Source organism: Rhipicephalus microplus, chromosome 2 (assembly GCF_043290135.1).
Source record: "Rhipicephalus microplus isolate Deutch F79 chromosome 2, USDA_Rmic, whole genome shotgun sequence".
NCBI classification, from domain to species: Eukaryota; Metazoa; Arthropoda; class Arachnida; order Ixodida; family Ixodidae; genus Rhipicephalus; species Rhipicephalus microplus.
In genome coordinates, this window is record NC_134701.1 from 199,704,980 (window position 1) to 199,721,405 (window position 16,426).

The window sequence follows — 16,426 nt, forward strand, 5'->3', positions numbered from 1 at the left end:
AGAGTGAGATAACAAGTGAGGCACGTTTTCAAGCGAAGCTTGTTGAATGACATGTTGTTGGTCGTGTTGGGTCATTTTTTCAGAAAACGGTTACGCTTGCGCGAATAAGACACCATGCAACAAACATAGAAAGATGAACACACACACGTTGCGCTTCATGTGTGCGAGTTTGTTTCTTACGTGGCGTCTCATTCACGCAGTTGTAACCTTTTTTTGAAGCTTGTAAGGACTGGGAGGTCCACTAAAAAGAAAGTTTGTGGCTCTATGCGGCGGTTAGACGGGAACATTGTGCAACGTATGCAGTATAGCAAAGGCGGCACGGCGTCAAGCCGAGGCGACGCGTGCTGCGTCTGCCACGGACGCGAGCGTCTGTGCGCTGAGCATAGCTGGGCAGCTAGGTCATAGGCTCGGTGCAAAATATTGAGAATCGTTCGCTGGGCCTCACATGCTTCACGACGCGTTTCCCTAAGGCTCGGAACACGAATAATTCTTAGTGTGCCGGAGGCAAATCTGGACTAGCCAAGTGGCCATCATCTTCGTTTCTTCGCTAGTCTTGTGCCACTAGTGCAAGCTGCCCACAAATTTTCTTGACGTTTCCAATATAATTTTACCGCACAAATTTCAACTACGATTTTTCTCCCCAATGTACTGCTGATACTGCGTACGCACGAAGGTGTTCTAAAGTTTCCAGGCCGCGATACCATTGCATTACAAGGGATAGCGGCCTGGAAACTTCTGAAGATCTTTGTACGTGGTCTTGACGTATATCTTTGTAAGTCAGAGTTTTATGGGTCAGAGATGTATCACTGGTTTTGTATTGTGCATCAATTAGCTAATCATTCAAAGGGGTTTGCTGGTACACTTATGACGTGCACATATCTTTTTCGTAATTTGACAGCGAAGCATCCACTTACTAACATTTTCAGACCGCGCTGACGCCATGCCGTCCGGCGGTCCAAGCTACGGCAGCTACTGCTGTGTATCGTGGTGCTTCAACAATTGCAGAACCCACAAGAAGCCTGGGACGAGTTTCTTCTGCGTACCACGGGACGGTAGGTGTGTTAAAGCTTTTGTATGGTTTGCATGTCTGTAGGCTTACTGTTCGTACTTGCTAAGTGAGGGTAACAATAAAAAATCACTATTCAAGCACTTCCCCTTTCAGCTGATAGTTCATTGCCAATGCAGGATGAAAGCATGGATGCAGTATGCTGGACGCGATGATCTCCTGAGTAAGCCGGCCAGCCTATTGTACGCAACGTACAGGGTTTGTAGCGACCATTTTACTGCTCAAAGTTTCATGGACCCTGGGCACACAAGGCTTACAAGAATGGCTGTTCCCAGTGTGCAACCAGCTGCACTATGTAATTGATTGACTGAAACTCAAATATGTGCAATAGCAGCCACTTGTATTGAATCAGTGGCGACAGTTAACCGTGAAGATCTTTGTAGCCGATGGAGAAACCTGACTACAGAAGTAACACTTGGAAAGTCTTAAATTCTGTGAATTGTGGGCTATTACCTTCCTAACAGCAGCTTTACATTTCTGTCATTTTTTATGCTCTGGACCTGCGCAACTTGTTTTGAAAAACTTTAAAGGGCTATTTCACGTTATCTTCAAGCCTGAGTGCACATGTACGTATACCTTTCATCAGTGACAGCTGCCACTGTTGATAATTCCAAAAATCACAAATTACTTGTTTCCTAGTTGGTGCCTCCTCTTTTCTTCCACGTTCGACCAATTTATGCGTTTGAAAGAGCTGTTTAAGTTTCCCCATGCAACAAGCTTTGTAACTTGTACCAACTGCACATATATGCAGGTTCTCTGAGCGTCGCTTCAAGTAGTGACTGTGACATGGCTGCAGAAGCTGCACTGCAAGGTGCGGATGAGCTTCAGTTTGTGTTATTTTAAGCCTTTTACTGACACATTGTCGTAATTTCATTTCTTCAGGACCTGCGGTAGAGGCTTCAAAAAACGGCTCCCACACATTGAGGTGCCCCGATGAGCAGGGTGCGTTCAGTGTCGCGATTTCTTTTTTTTTACCCAAATTGACTGTTGACCAAACCTCTGCAGGTGGCAGCTCCCTTGTAGCTGGTGAAAGAATTTCTGCTGATTTCGTCTTGCCGGAGAAAACCTTAACCAGTCGTTAAGCTGTCACAAAAGGAACTTGTGTGACCGGTAAGTTGTATGTTCACTTCAACACCAGAGTGGATTGATATAGAGACTTCCGCAGGCCGCTCGCAAGATTGTTCCGACAGCACTGTCCGAGGCACTGAACAAGCTTCACAAGACCCTCCAGAAGACGTCTCCGCCAACAGCTCCACGCCTGAGTGCCCTAGAGAAAATGGTGACTATGCTTTTATTGCAGCAGTTTTTAATGTGCTATTTTATGTTTAGGACATTCTGAGGAAACTATCCTCAAAAGGACACTACGTGTGCACTTACAAAATGTAAGGGTGGGCTCTCAGTGATTTTCATTTTTTTTTTGTGCATTGTCAACATTGTGAATGGTTTGTTTTTAGGTAGTGGAATCGAAAACTTTGTACCACAGAAAGTTGTGCACCTTGGGTCTGAAAGAGTGAGGAAAGTGCTCGTATGGGATTAGTTGTTCTTCGCTTTTACATCAATTTTTTGTTTATAGCAGTGCGTTCCTGTGTGCCAGCGACAATGTCTCCATCAATGAAGTACAAGCAAACCATTAAACATCTGCAAGCCAAAGCAGCAGCACAGCGGAAATCTATCAAAAGACTGCAGAGACAGCCTCACCAAGCACCGTCATCGACTTCGAAGGCCCTTAAAGTTATCCGACCGCACGTCACCGAGGAGGTTTTTAAACTTCTTTCTGCACATGTTCGCTTGAGGCCCAAACGCAAGGGCAAGCGGTTCCCGTGTGGTTCAAGAAATTCGCTTTTCACTTAAACTTCCGAGGTCCGCGAGCATACCGATTTCTGGCTCCATATTTTTCTTTGCCCTCCCGGCGTTCATTAAGGAGGTGGCTAGCTAATGTAAAGATGACTCCAGGCATAATTCCAGGAATCCTTTCTTCCATTGCAACAAATACTCAAGCTTGGAATGAACGGGACCGAGTGTGTGCTTTAGTTTTCGACGAAATAGCACTCAAAAAGAATTTGTACTATGATGCTGCAAGAGACGTTGTCCAGGGTTTTACAGATGATGGCACTCATCGCACTTCAACCATCGCTGATCGAGCACTGGTTTTTCTTTTCTTCTTGTTGGCGTTTCGAGAAAGTGGGTTCAACCGGTTGCTTTTACTATAGGGCACACATCAACACCATCATCTGTTATGCATAACTTGCTGGTGTCACTCATTTTGGAGCTTAAGAGCATTAATATTGCAGTGAAAGCAGTCATTTGTGACCAGGGCAGTTCAAATGTAAGTCTCGCTAACCAACTAAGAGTGACTCTAGCAAAGCCTTTTTTTCGACAGTGTTGAACCTTTTTTTGAAGTTAATGGTGAGCGGGTATATTACATTTTTGATGTTCCGCATTTAATTAAAACAACGCGCAATAATGTCCAAGCACACAAGTTATACATTGGGGATGACATCGTTAACTGGTCGCACATTGTAAGCCTTTACCAATCCTCACTTGAGTTGCGGTTGCGATTGGCTCCAAAGTTGACTGAACGGCACGTTCATCAGAAACCTTTTTCTAATATGAAGGTCAGCAGAGCAACTCAGGTCCTCAGTGCATCAGTTTCGATTGCTATCACGGCAATGGTGTATGCGAAGGTGCTGCCTGCCTCGGCCATTACTACAGCTCAATTTTGTGATCGTATGGACAGGATTTTCGATGCCTTGAACAGCTCGAGTAAAAAAAAGAACTTCGCAAAAGCTGCGGCCTGCAATCATGAAAAATGATTCAGAGCTGATTGACTTCCTCCGAGGCCAGCTTCCCTGGATTGCATCATGGCAGTTTGTTGGCAGACGTCAACCACAAACTATCGTAGGTTGGCAAATTACAATTCAGGCAATTTGTCAACTATGGGACGACCTCTCCAAAAATTACAATTTTGAATACCTGTTAACACGCAGGCTTCAACAGGATCCTCTGGAGAACATATTTGGTCACATTAGGCAACAACAGGGTTGCAACACCAACCCCAATGTAGCACAATTTATTTGTGGCCTGAAGCACATCTGCATAAGAAAACTCTTCAAGCTGTCAGAATACAGAAATGTCGAGGATGATGAATGTGACCTCCTCCAGGAGCAGCTCTCGCCATTCTCCCTCACCAGTGCGTCTCTTGTGGATAATGAGGAGTGTGCACAGCCACAGCCTGACGACTTTCCCGCTCTGGACGATCTCTCTGAACTTGCGACAAACATTCACTCCCATATTATCGATGACTCCGCTGCATATTATGTAGCTGGTTTTCTCACCAAACACTTCCTTCGGAATGCATGTGACGGTTGCAGTTGCCCACAGTTACTGAAAGACAACAGTGAGACGCTTAAGGGTACCCACCAGTATTTCACAATGTTCAAAGCATACCACGTCCCCAGCAAACTTTTTGGGAATCTCACTGTCGCATCAGAAGCAGCTTTTGCATACGTACAACAACTTGAATCTCACTTTCTTGCCATAATTGAGGCCACTGCACATCACCTGAAAGTGTGCGATGTTTTGTATCACCATCTGTCAAGTGTCGGCAGATTTTCATTTCTGCTCTGCTGGGTGTCGCGCGAAGTTTCTGAAAATGTTTTGCCGGGTTCGTTTATGTTGGCATGTGCGTTTTGTGAACCGAAACTTAGATAGGGTTAGGTTCTAGTCTTCAATCTCGGGCATACAGCTTGACAAGTTTAAAGGTTAGCAATTAGCGGCGGGTTTACACTAAAGTATTCGAGTTGAGCCGAATCCTGCAATAGCTTTGTTATGTTATTACTTCGTTACAGCAGACTTCATTATGGTCTTATATGCATATATTCAGCTCAACTGGACTAGCCACTCCTTCGTTGCATACATTGTTTAGGTTACCCGCTATGAGGAGTAGGGACACTGTGTATTTGCTCGAAGTGATTTGCATAATCTTAAAAAGAATGTTGGGTATCCTGTCTGTATTTTTGTAGCGAATGCGGGCAAACTGTACACTTTACTGTGGCTCGCTCTGTCACTGTGTATGCTTTATCTCTCCTGCTCAAGTAATATATCGATAACAAAACCACTTGTTGAAATGTCTTCGAGCGGGTAAGAAACACAGTGTAAAGGGGGCACGGTTCACGTTATCACGCTTCTCGTATTTTAGCTTCTCATCAACCTCCTCATCTCGCCCATCAAAATTTTCAAAAGAATACCCAAACTTGTAGCGTTTGATGGGGCTGTGGACGCTGCCATTTTATTTTTATATAGCTTGTGAGTGATAACGTACGATGTAGAGCCTTTGTGAAAAATAATGAGCCAAAGTGGTTTCCTTCTGCTATTTATTAGCCCTGTAATACCGCTCTCGTAGCACCAATTAAAGTCAACAATCCTGGATAAAGTGATGACTACAATCTATTTCAGCTCGCAACGCAAATCGCCTGGGATCTTAAGTTTTTGATGAAGGCGACGCATAAGAAGAGCCACAAGACCTGCCAGTTTGTAGTATAAAGTTTGTCTTTCACGTAGTGAGCAAGCTGCAAAGCCCTACCTTTCTGAGGACAAGCAGGCATCAAGTCTGCTTTTTTTCATTTTGGACTAGCTGTTCTTAAGCACAGCCAGCACACTGCACCTTTGCCTTTCTGCTATATTGTGTCGTGTGGTTTCTGTGCGCTCTTTTTTTCTATGCATTATTTCTGTTAAGCCCAGGCGTGATTTGCGACTTCATTGCTGTGTATATGTCACTTCTTCCTTCTTCATCAGCATTGTGCGCTGTGTTTTTGCCATAGATCCTTACTTACCCACTGGCCCGGTGTGTCATACTTCACCAGCTTCTCGGCTTCTGCCAACTCTAGCGATGTGTGCGTTGTCTGTGTTCTCTCTGTGTTTGTTAAAATATTTGTTACAATTTATTTGTAAGGCGAGATGCATTTGTTGTCTACCTGTGTCATATTGTGCTTTTTATATTCTCAGACTCTACCTTGCCTTTGAATAAAACATTGCGGATACTCTGTCTCTTTGACTGATATGTACATTGATCACTTGTTCCAAAAGAAAAACACAAGCGCGATGAATAAAACCGTAGTGAATTATCATTACCTGCATCTCTTTTTATTATAACTTATCGAAATAAAAATTACGTCACGACCGATTCGCACGAACCACTGAACAAAACAAAACAGGGAATCGCTAAATCAAAACGACCTACAAAAACTATCTATTTGGGCGATGAATAGTGGTCTGAAATCATGAACTTTCGTCATAGCCAAACGTCGGTTATGCAAAGTAATTCAAAATTTGCGCCAGTGAAACCGAAACCGGAAGCGCACGCCACTTGCTCTCACCAACCACTATGTGTGCTAGGGTCGATTGGGCCGCTGGGGTCTACGGGAGTGTCCACTCTTCACCTTTTTTTATTTCTCTATGGTGTAGTGGTATTCTGCTTCTGGACGCCGGTTGGTGCAGACGCAGGATGGAAAGCTCATCCCGAGCAGCGACAGCGGCCGACGCCGGCCGCGGTACAGCGTCTCCCCTCGTTCCAAAGGACTACAGGATTATTCTGCCTTCGTTGCCATCAGGTGAAGCGATGCGGCGAGCAGTAGCTCTACACTGCGACGTCAGCGGCCGACCGTACCGCATCAACGACTTCAGGAAACCTCTCAAAGGTTTAGGCGTCATACAGCAAGTAAGTGGCATCGGAGCATATCAGATGTCGCACGTGTGGCTATTGAACATGAAGACCGTGGAAGCAAAGAAAGCGCTGACAGACGCAGGCGTTCTTCAAGTTAAAGACCGGGCATGTCTCGTCATTGACCCGACGCGGCAAGAGGTTAAAATGAAATATCACTGGCTAGCGTTCGATGTTACAAAAGACGCTATTCGACGTGCCTTCTATGAATACGGCGACGTAAAGGAGGTGACCGATGACCGATTGAGAGTCGAGGATTTTGAAGGAGTTGAATCGACCACTCGTGTAATACGCATGCAACTACGAGATGGCGTTTCTGTGGATCAACTGCCCCATGAGGTGCGTATTGGCAGCAGTACGGCACTGGTCGTGGTGCCGGGAAGACCGCCTTTGTGCTTGCGGTGCCGAAGTACGGGGCATGTGCGACGCGATTGTAAGGTCCCAAGGTGCAGCGAATGCCACTCTTTCGGTCATGTGCAGGACGAGTGTAACCTTTCATACGCACGAGCTGCAGGGCGACGACCAGAGACTCAACAGAGTGAACTTCTCATGGATGAGGAGGAATCTGAACAAGCATCTTTGCCTGCGACACCACAGAAGCAGACGACATCGGACGACACACTGAAGAAAAGCAAGCAAGTTTCTTCAGCCCCGGACACGAACGCCGAACGGAAAATGGGAAGTCAAGCGGCCCCAACGACTAGCGAACAGACGCGTCCTGCGCCTGCGATGCACGCCACGTCGCAGCTGCAAGCAACGCGCCCTGAAACGCCGGCGTCCCAGGCCAACGCTGCTTCGGCTCCTCTAAACTCGGCTTCACAGCACTCTTTGGCGAACGAAACGGACGAAAATGAGGATTTGCCTAGTGACCTGGATACCTTAAGCATGGAATTAGAATCGGCGTCTGCAAAACGCCGTCGCGATTCAGACGACGGTGCTCAAGTAGACGAAACGCAAGTAAAGTCGGAAGTGCAGTGGAAGGTGGTCAGTGGAGGCAAAAAACGAAACGCTGCCCGACAACGGTCGTGGTCGCTCAGACGCGATGATGGCCGCTCAAACTAAAGGCGAACAACATGGATCCACCCTGGACGACGAGAGCCCAATAAGTGAACGTGCAGGGCTCTCAGCTTGGACCCGCTCACCGATCACGTCGCTGAGCGGGTTCGTGAAAGAAGCGATGCTCAATGTACGAGGACTGGCTTCCAGGAAGAAACAGACTCAGCTCTACAGACTAGCCATGGACCAAGACCTGGACATTATTGCAGTTCAGGAAACCAAAGTGAAGAGCATGGACGCCACCGAGAGCCTACTGCAACGTTTCACCGGACGCTACACCGCCAGCGTCAGTCATGCAGTTGGTAGGTCGGCAGGGTGTGTGATCTTTGTGCGGAATAGTTTAGGTGCCAGTGTTCAAAACGTCACGTCTGACTCATCCAGAAGGTTTGTTGTATGTGATTTGACCTTCTTTTCTCTTAATTCGCGAGTGATTTGTTTATATGCAGCTCTTGAAGTTGATGAACGGTGTGTAACATTCGACGAAATCCGTACTTATTGTGAATGCGATCGCATAGTCATCCTTATGGGAGATTTTAATTGTGTGATCAGTGCCGATGATAAAACAAGTACATCCAATTTCAATGACTCAAGCGCAGTCGCGTTAACGAATCTAATTTCTGACTTAGACCTTGAGAATGTTGCAGAGTGTATTGGTAAAGGACCAACACTGTATACGCATTTCCAAGGCTCCAGTCATGCGCGCCTAGATAGGGCCTACGTATCACTGGATTTAATTCCGATTATCAGTGAGTACAATGTCCTCCCTATTTCATTTAGTGATCATTGCTTAGTATCATTTGTAATAGGTAAACAAATAGACGTAGACCAGTATTTAACTGGGACACGTGGAAGCTGAATTCTAATCTCTTGGAAGATGAACAATTTATGGACAGTGTTCGAGAGGCGTTGGTAAACATAGATAGTGGAGACCAAAAATACGGAGTGAAGTGGGAACAATTTAAACAGAATATAATGTTGATAGCTATAGAACGCTCATGTGTAATAAAACACTGAAAGAGTGAAGAAGAAAGAACCCTACGTTTAAATATCAAAGAACTGCTAGCAGAGGACAGCAAAACGCCAGGCTTATTCACAAATGATATAAGGTCAGTAAACTACAAATTGGAACAAATTGATGAGGAGAAGTATCGTGGCGCACAAATAAGGGCAAGGGCAGAGAAAATGACCGCAGGAGAGAAACCGACCAAAAGAATGCTTGGTCTCGAAAAACGAAACGCTCAGCGGAATATTATACATCAGATTGAATACATGGGTAACGTTACAAGTGAACAAAGATATATAGAGGATGCTTTCAACGAGTACTACACCACTTTATTTGATAAATGTAAAGTAAATGTAGATGATTTCAAGAATAAATTTTTAAAATTAATGCCAAAGGTTGAGGACTGCAGGAAAGACAGCCTAGAATGTCCTATTTCTGAACCGGAAGTGACAAAAGCAATCATTGCCCCCCATTTGAGAAAGTCCACAGGACCTGATGGCTTAACAGCCGCATTTTATAAGGAATTCAAACACGAACTAGCACCGATCCTGGCAGCGGTTTTTAACGAAGCCTTAGACATAAAGACTCTGCCACTTTCTTTTCTGCTATCTCATACTATTTTAATTCCAAAAACTGAGGACGCAGTTAAATTACGTGAAGTGAAATCGTACAGGCCAATCAGTCTCTCAAATATCGACTACAAGATTTTGATGAAAGTGCTAGCAAGGAGACTGCAGACAGTTATTAATAACATTGTAGGCGACCACCAGACATGTGGGATTAAAAGGCGCACTATATTCACAAACATTCACAAGGCACGAAGTGTATTGGAGTGCAGCGATGCCACAAATGATCACATCGAGATGATCCAGATAGATTTAGAAAAAGCATTTGACCGAGTACCGCACGAAATTTTTTTTTCTTTTGTTAGACAATGTCAATGTTGGCAAAGTAATTCGAGATACAGTTCGAATGGCATATACTGGATGTAAAACTCGGCTAATCATCAACAAAGTTCTTGGGAAACGAATTAATGTCAGACGTTCTGTACGACAAGGCTGCCCTTTGTCTTCCCTCCTATTTTCAATTTATATAGAGTCATTTTGCCAAAAAGTCATGAAAAGCAATAACATAGTGGGGTACAAACTACAAGAAGCTAAAGTACGGGTACTGGCATACGCAGATGATATAGCTGTGTTTTGTAAAGATTATGATAGTATCGCTGAAACCATAAAAATTGTGAACCTTTATTTTAATGCAAGTGGTAGTTTGGAAAACTGGAGCAAGTGCCTGGGTTACTGGCACGGCGAATGGCCTGTGACTCCACAATTTGTGGCTGGTATTTCATGGACTACTACTCCGGTACGATACCTAGGTGTGCCATTAGAATATTATTGTGACAGTGAACCGCACTGGCGGCGTCAGGCCATGGAGCTATGAGAAAAAGCTGAACAACTTAATGGTTTCCAGCTATCAATTTTTGCCAGAGCGACATTTTGTAACGTATTTTTAGTCAGTAAGCTCTGGTATGTCCTTCAGGTAATGCATTGTTCACGTGTGAATCTACAGAAGCTTCATCGAATATTTGCTGTTTTCTTGTGGGGTTCTTCTTGGGAGCGAACAAGTAGAACTAACTTATTCAGACGGGTTCGCTCTGGAGGACTTGGTCTGTGTCATTTGTACCTTCGTCAGTTAGTTAATCGGTTTATGTTTTTTCCGAAATAATCGAGACCCATTCATACGTACTGTTATACAGCTTAGGCTTGGAAGACGGTTGCCAGAATTTGTGGTAGCATCTGTTCACATGAAGGCAAGTATTAGAGGTTTCTTAAAAGAAGTTGTTGATTCATGTCTCTTTCTAAAAACGTGTTTTTCATTGGAATAGCTCAGTACGGTTTCGCGTAAAAAGTTATACAAAGATTTAGTAGAAACAGTTCTTCCTGTTCCCTTATATAGAGCATTATACCGTGTAGGCCCAGACCAAAATGTCTTAAGCCATGTAAAAAAATGGAGGTAACACCTGGAGCGAAATCCTTTTTCTTTAAGTTGCACACTGGGACCTTGCCCGTGAAAACATGAATGCAAGAAGAAGGCTTATTCGTTCCTTGGGGTGTTGATTGCCTTCTCTGCAAAAAGCCGGAAACAATTGAACATGTTTTCCTGGACTGCTGGGATGCAGTCTTTTTCTGGGATGTTCTCCAAAGGACTTTGAAAAAGGATCTGCCTCTCGATGCCTATGGCATCAGATTTCTACCAGTATCAAATGAAGAAGGAATACCTTTCGACCTAGTTATGTTACTGGGCCTGCACGGTATATGGCAATCTAGAATGGCGGTGCGCCGTGCTGATGTTAATGCACGTCCGGTTAGGCAATATTTCTTTCAATCTGTCTGTTCGTTCGTGGAAGCACAAAAGGTTCAACAAGAGGTGCCCGAATGGCTTCATCAAATAGAAAGCCTAATACAGATGAAGGAATTTTAAAAAGCTTGTTAAATATGATGCTTTTTACCTCTTTTTTTGTTTCATGTTTCTACTTTGTTTGATGTATATATGTTTGTGAATGTTGTATGCAAACAGGCAATAAAGAAAGAAAAAAAATGCTTGTGGTGTAGTGGTTATCACATCCGCCTTACACACGGAAAGCCCCAGGTTCGATCCCTGGCAGGCACAAGAGCATTTCTTTTTTTACAGTTTCAATATACGTCATTGAACAAAGACTCATTCGTGAGAGCTCTGCACCGCTGTGTTTGTGGTGTAAGTGGACATTCCACATCCGGCTTTCGAGAGATACGGTCGCGGAATGTTCGGCTCCGACGGAGCGGCTTCAGGAGCCCGAACGGGCCGCGCTAACAGGGTTTTTGCGCTTAGCGCCGACGATTATTAGGTGATTCGGCCCAATCTGCCTTCCGGACATATCGCTGCGAATACCGTTTTCATGCATGGTGATCCGAGAGCCCGGCCTTACCGCGTCGAAGATTACCGGGACACTTTGGCCAAGCTTGGCGCGCTCGACGACGTTTTGGCGTTGGGGGCGTATCAAATGAACCACGTATGGGCTGTGACACTGACGAGTGCTGAGGCTGCTCGATAGTTGCTCTCCACCGTCGATGTGAAGCTAAAAGATCGCCCATGTTTGCTCATTGACCCAAATAACCGCGAGGTTCGCTTGAAGCTTCACTGGTTGCTGCACGGCGTGACCGATGAAGACGTTCGTGTTGCCTTGACTCCCTATGGGAAAGTATTCGAAGTGAAGCGGGAGAAGTGGCGAGCACCGGGCATCAGTGAAAAGGGCTCAACGACGCGGTCTGTGGGACTAAAGCTGCACTCCAACGTCAAGGTGGATGACATTCTGCACCAGCTCAAGATTGCCGGAGAGCTGACTCTCGTTGTCGTTCCGGGCCGTGCACCGTTGTGCCTACGGCGCAAGAGTACCGGTCACATACGTCGCGACTGCCGAGTACCGTGCTGCAGTCGTTGTCGCCGCTTCGGCCACGAAGACAACGACTTCGCGAAGACACATGCCAGTGTGACCGGACCAGCGCAGGAAAGTGATGCACTGGAGCACCTCATGGACGAAGCGGACTCGGAAGAAACAGCTGGAGTTAACCCAAACTCTGCTGTGCAAGATGGGTCATCATGCCGTCAAGAAGAGGGCGTGTGTGAAGCACAAGGTAAGCCCGACGACGGGCTTCCATACGAAGGCGTAGGAGAAAGCAGTGAAAAGGTGGATGCAAGCAGCACCGGTGACACTTTCTGTGGCTTAGCAGGCGAGACCCCCTCCGAGGCTGAACCCATGACTGGGATTGAAAGCGACAGTGGCACTGTGACGGGGAAGCGTCCCCGTGACGAAGGTAAAAAGACAAGGGCACCACTGCTGCCTCGCCGGACGAACCACCCGCCAAAACGACTCCCGCTCGGCGGCCTCTCATTCGGCCACGACCCAACATTTCGTCGAAGCGCAAGACGGTGGAAACGCCGCCTTCGCCAACTTAAGGACTGTACTGGGACAAGGCGTTCAGGAAGGAATTGCAGTTGTAAGGTAAGCGCCATGCCCCTGGGTTTTTCGTAGCCTTACAATGGTGCAAATAGAAAATTCAATTCGTGTGGCCACTTTAAATGTGCGCGGCCTGGCCTCACGGAGAAAACAATGTCAGCTTTATCGACTAGTAAGTGACCTCGACCTTGACATACTGGTAGTCCAAGAGACTAAAATCCATGGCGACGATGAAACTGGGGGCATGGTGCGCCAATTCTTGCCGCGGTATTCTGCTATAGTTAGCCATGCCATAGGGACTTCTTCCGGCTTCGTTTTGTTCGTCAGACAGAGTCTGGGTGCTAAAATAGAAGCCTCAACGTCATGTCCGTCTGGTCGGCTCATTGTTTGTGATCTTTTGTTTTCGGGATTGGAATGGCGCGTAATATGGTTGTACGCACCGACTATCACTGACGAAAGACGCATATTTTTCGAACAACTAAAGCAGTATACCAAATGTAATAGGCTCCTAATCATTATTGGCAATTTCAACTGCGTCCTTTCAGCCAAAGACAAAACTAGCGAACGACATTACAGGGATGCAAGTACCGCTGTCTTAAGCGATACAGTAAGAGAACATGGTTTGGAGGATGTGGCTGAATGTCTCGGTGGTGGCCGGACTATGCAGTACACCCACTTTCAGGCAGCCAGCCACGCCCGACTAGATAGGGCGTACGTGAGTGTTGAATTGGTACCGCTTTGCAAGGCATACCGTGTTAACGCCGTTTCATTTAGTGACCACTGCTTGGTTAGCTTTGTAGTAGCTAGCACGAAAGAAATGAAAAGGGCCTTCGAGTGGCAACTATGGAAATTGAATTCGAATCTGCTGAGTGCTGAAAAATTTATGGAGGAAGTAATGACGGAAGTTGAAGAAATGAAAGTTCGTAGTAAAAAGACGTTTAGAGAAAAAAGGGAGAACATCAAGCAGGTCGTTAAATTGAAGGCTTTGGAACGCTCGAGCGCTATAAGCAGAGAAAAAGGAGCAGAAGAAAAGCTCATGCGCAGAAACCTTGAAAAATTGCTCCTCGAAGAATGTAGAATGCCCGGCATGTTTCTTGAAAATATTCGCGCGTTGAAAAGTAAAATTGAGCGGTTCGATGTCGAAAGATACCGCGGTGCTATGGTTCGGGCAAGAGCCGAGCGACTGATAACGGCAGAAGCACCGTCAAAAAGGGCGTTGGGCTTAGAAAAGTGGCATGCGCGTCGTAATCAGATAACAGAAATTGAACACGAGGGTGAAGTCAACGATGTCGCAGATGTTATCGAGCGTGCTTTCTTTGAGCACTTCAATGGTTTATTCGCCGCCAGCTCAGTTGATGTCGATTGTTTTAAAAAAGATTTTTTACCGCTGATGCCAAAGCTTGACAATAATACAAAAGAAATATTGGAGGAACCCGTTTCTGAAGAGGAAGTTAACGGTGCTATTGAAAGTATGCATCCCGGGAAATCGCCTGGCCCTGATGGTCTGACTTCCGCCTTTTATAAGTGTTTCAAGTTTGAAATAACACCAGTCTTAGCCGACGTTTATAATGAGGCATTCGAGCTGAAAATATTACCCCCGTCCTTTTCATCATCTCACACTGTTCTTATACCAAAATCGGAAGACCCCGTTGCACTGCACAAAGTAAATTCTTACCGCCCAATCTGCCTCACTAATGGAGATTACAAGATATTCATGAAAATCCTAGCTAAAAGGTTGCAAACAGTCATTACGGAGTTCGTGGGGCCGCATCAGACGTGCGGCATTAAAGGTCGAACTATCCTCACGAATATACACGTAGCCCGGAGCATCCTCGAATGTTGCGACGCTATTGGTGCGTGAGTCGCAATGCTGCAAATCGACCTCGAGAAGGCTTTTGACAGGGTGCCTCATGAAATTCTGCTGTGCATCCTAGATTATGTGAATTTAGGGAAAATAATCAAAGAGGGGGTTGTCATGGCGTACCGAGACTGCTCAACGCGGCTAATCGTTAACAAGGTGGTGGGGAAGCGCATCCCGGTCAAGCGTTCGGTCCGTCAGGGTTGTCCTCTCTCACCACTATTGTTTTGTTTGTACATAGAGTCCTTTTGTTTGAGTGTCATAGAGAATGACTGTGTCCGTGGGTTTAAGCTGCACGAGGTTGAAGTCCGACTGTTTGCTTATGCGGACGATATTGCCATTTTTTGCGCGGACTCTGACAGCATAGCAGATGCTGTCAAATGCGTTACTAACTTCTGCGCTGCAAGTGGCAGCGCTGTAAACTGGGGAAAATGCCTTGGCTTTTGGCACGGTGACTGGGCAGAAACCCCAGACAGGTTTGCCAGCATAAGGTTTGTTAGGACACCGGTGAAATACTTGGGTGCCCCCCTCGAATGCTACAAAGACAGCGACTCGTACTGGAGGAGCCAAGTGGATAACCTGCGGGAAACAGTGAACAAGCGGAATGGCTAGAATTGGTCTATGTTTTCTAAAGCCACAATTTGCAACATATTCTTAGTGAGTAAAATTTGGTATATCTTACAAGTCTTAGATTGTTCAAGGGTAAACATCCAAAAATTTCACCGTGTGTTCGCTGTCTTTGTGTGGGAATCGTCTTGGGAAAGATCGAGTCGGACCAATTTATTTCTTCGAGTGCGAAATGGAGGACTGGGCTTGTCGCATTTGTTTTTAAGACAGGTAGTCAATCGATTTTGTTTCTTTAGAGACGCCGACAACCCATTTCTTCGCACTGTCTGTCAACTTCGCCTGGGGCAACACTTGCCTAACATGGTTGTATCAACCTGCAGCGTACCTGGTGGTGTTTATGGCTTTCTCCGTGAAGTTGTACTTTCTTGTAGGTTTCTGTCAGTGCGGTTTTCACTTGAATACTTGAGTCAAGTCCGACGAAGAAAGTTGTACAAGGACCTATGTGATGTGTTTTTACCAGTGCCTTTGTATCGGTCCCTTTACAATGTATGCCATGGCCACACTGTACTAAAGCGCGTCAAGGCGATGAAAATATCGCCAGGTGCTAAGAATTTTTTTAAAATTACATACCGGTACGCTGACCGTCAAAACCTGGGTGGCTGCAAAGGGGTTTTATGTTCCTTGGGGCACGCATTGCATAATATGCAGAAAGGAGGAGACAATTCAGCATGTATTCATTGACTGCTGGGATGCTATCTTTCTTTGGGACGTGCTCCAGCGCACGATCAAAAAAGATTTCCCCATTGATGCACATGGCATCCGCTATTTGCAAATACAAAGTGACGACGGTACCCCATATGATATGATAATGCTTATGGCTCTTCATAGCATTTGGAAATCCAGGATGGCAGCCATGCACTTTGATGTAGATGCACGAGCACCCACCCAGTACTTCAAAGAGTATATAAGAAATTTTGTGGATGAACAAAAGTTGCAGGAATTCACCCCAGAATGGTTGCCGCGCGTCGAATTACTATCGACGATAAAAACATTTTAACAGATGCGTGGCCGCATCATTTGAGCCACGGTTTTTACAATGTTTTGGATTGTGTTGTGTAATTATCTGTTAATATGTGTATTGTTTACGTGAGCCGAAAACAGGC

General features: G+C 45.6%; 1 long non-coding RNA gene and 1 other non-coding gene across 3 annotated transcripts; both read left to right on the forward strand.

Moving 5' to 3' along the window:
* Positions 1-1,740: 1,740 nt before the first annotated feature.
* LOC142786934 (uncharacterized) lies at positions 1,741-2,814 on the forward strand. Of its 2 annotated transcripts, XR_012889204.1 has the most exons (5): positions 1,741-1,877; positions 1,949-2,008; positions 2,072-2,176; positions 2,232-2,345; positions 2,643-2,814. It is a non-coding gene; the product is annotated as an uncharacterized LOC142786934 (long non-coding RNA). The 2 variants fall into 2 exon arrangements; XR_012889203.1 differs by having other exon boundaries at positions 1,751-2,008; positions 2,643-2,806.
* Positions 2,815-11,441: 8,627 nt separating this feature from the next.
* TRNAV-UAC (transfer RNA valine (anticodon UAC)) lies at positions 11,442-11,514 on the forward strand. Its single transcript has one exon. It is a non-coding gene; the product is annotated as a tRNA-Val (tRNA).
* The last annotated feature ends 4,912 nt before the right edge of the window (positions 11,515-16,426 follow it).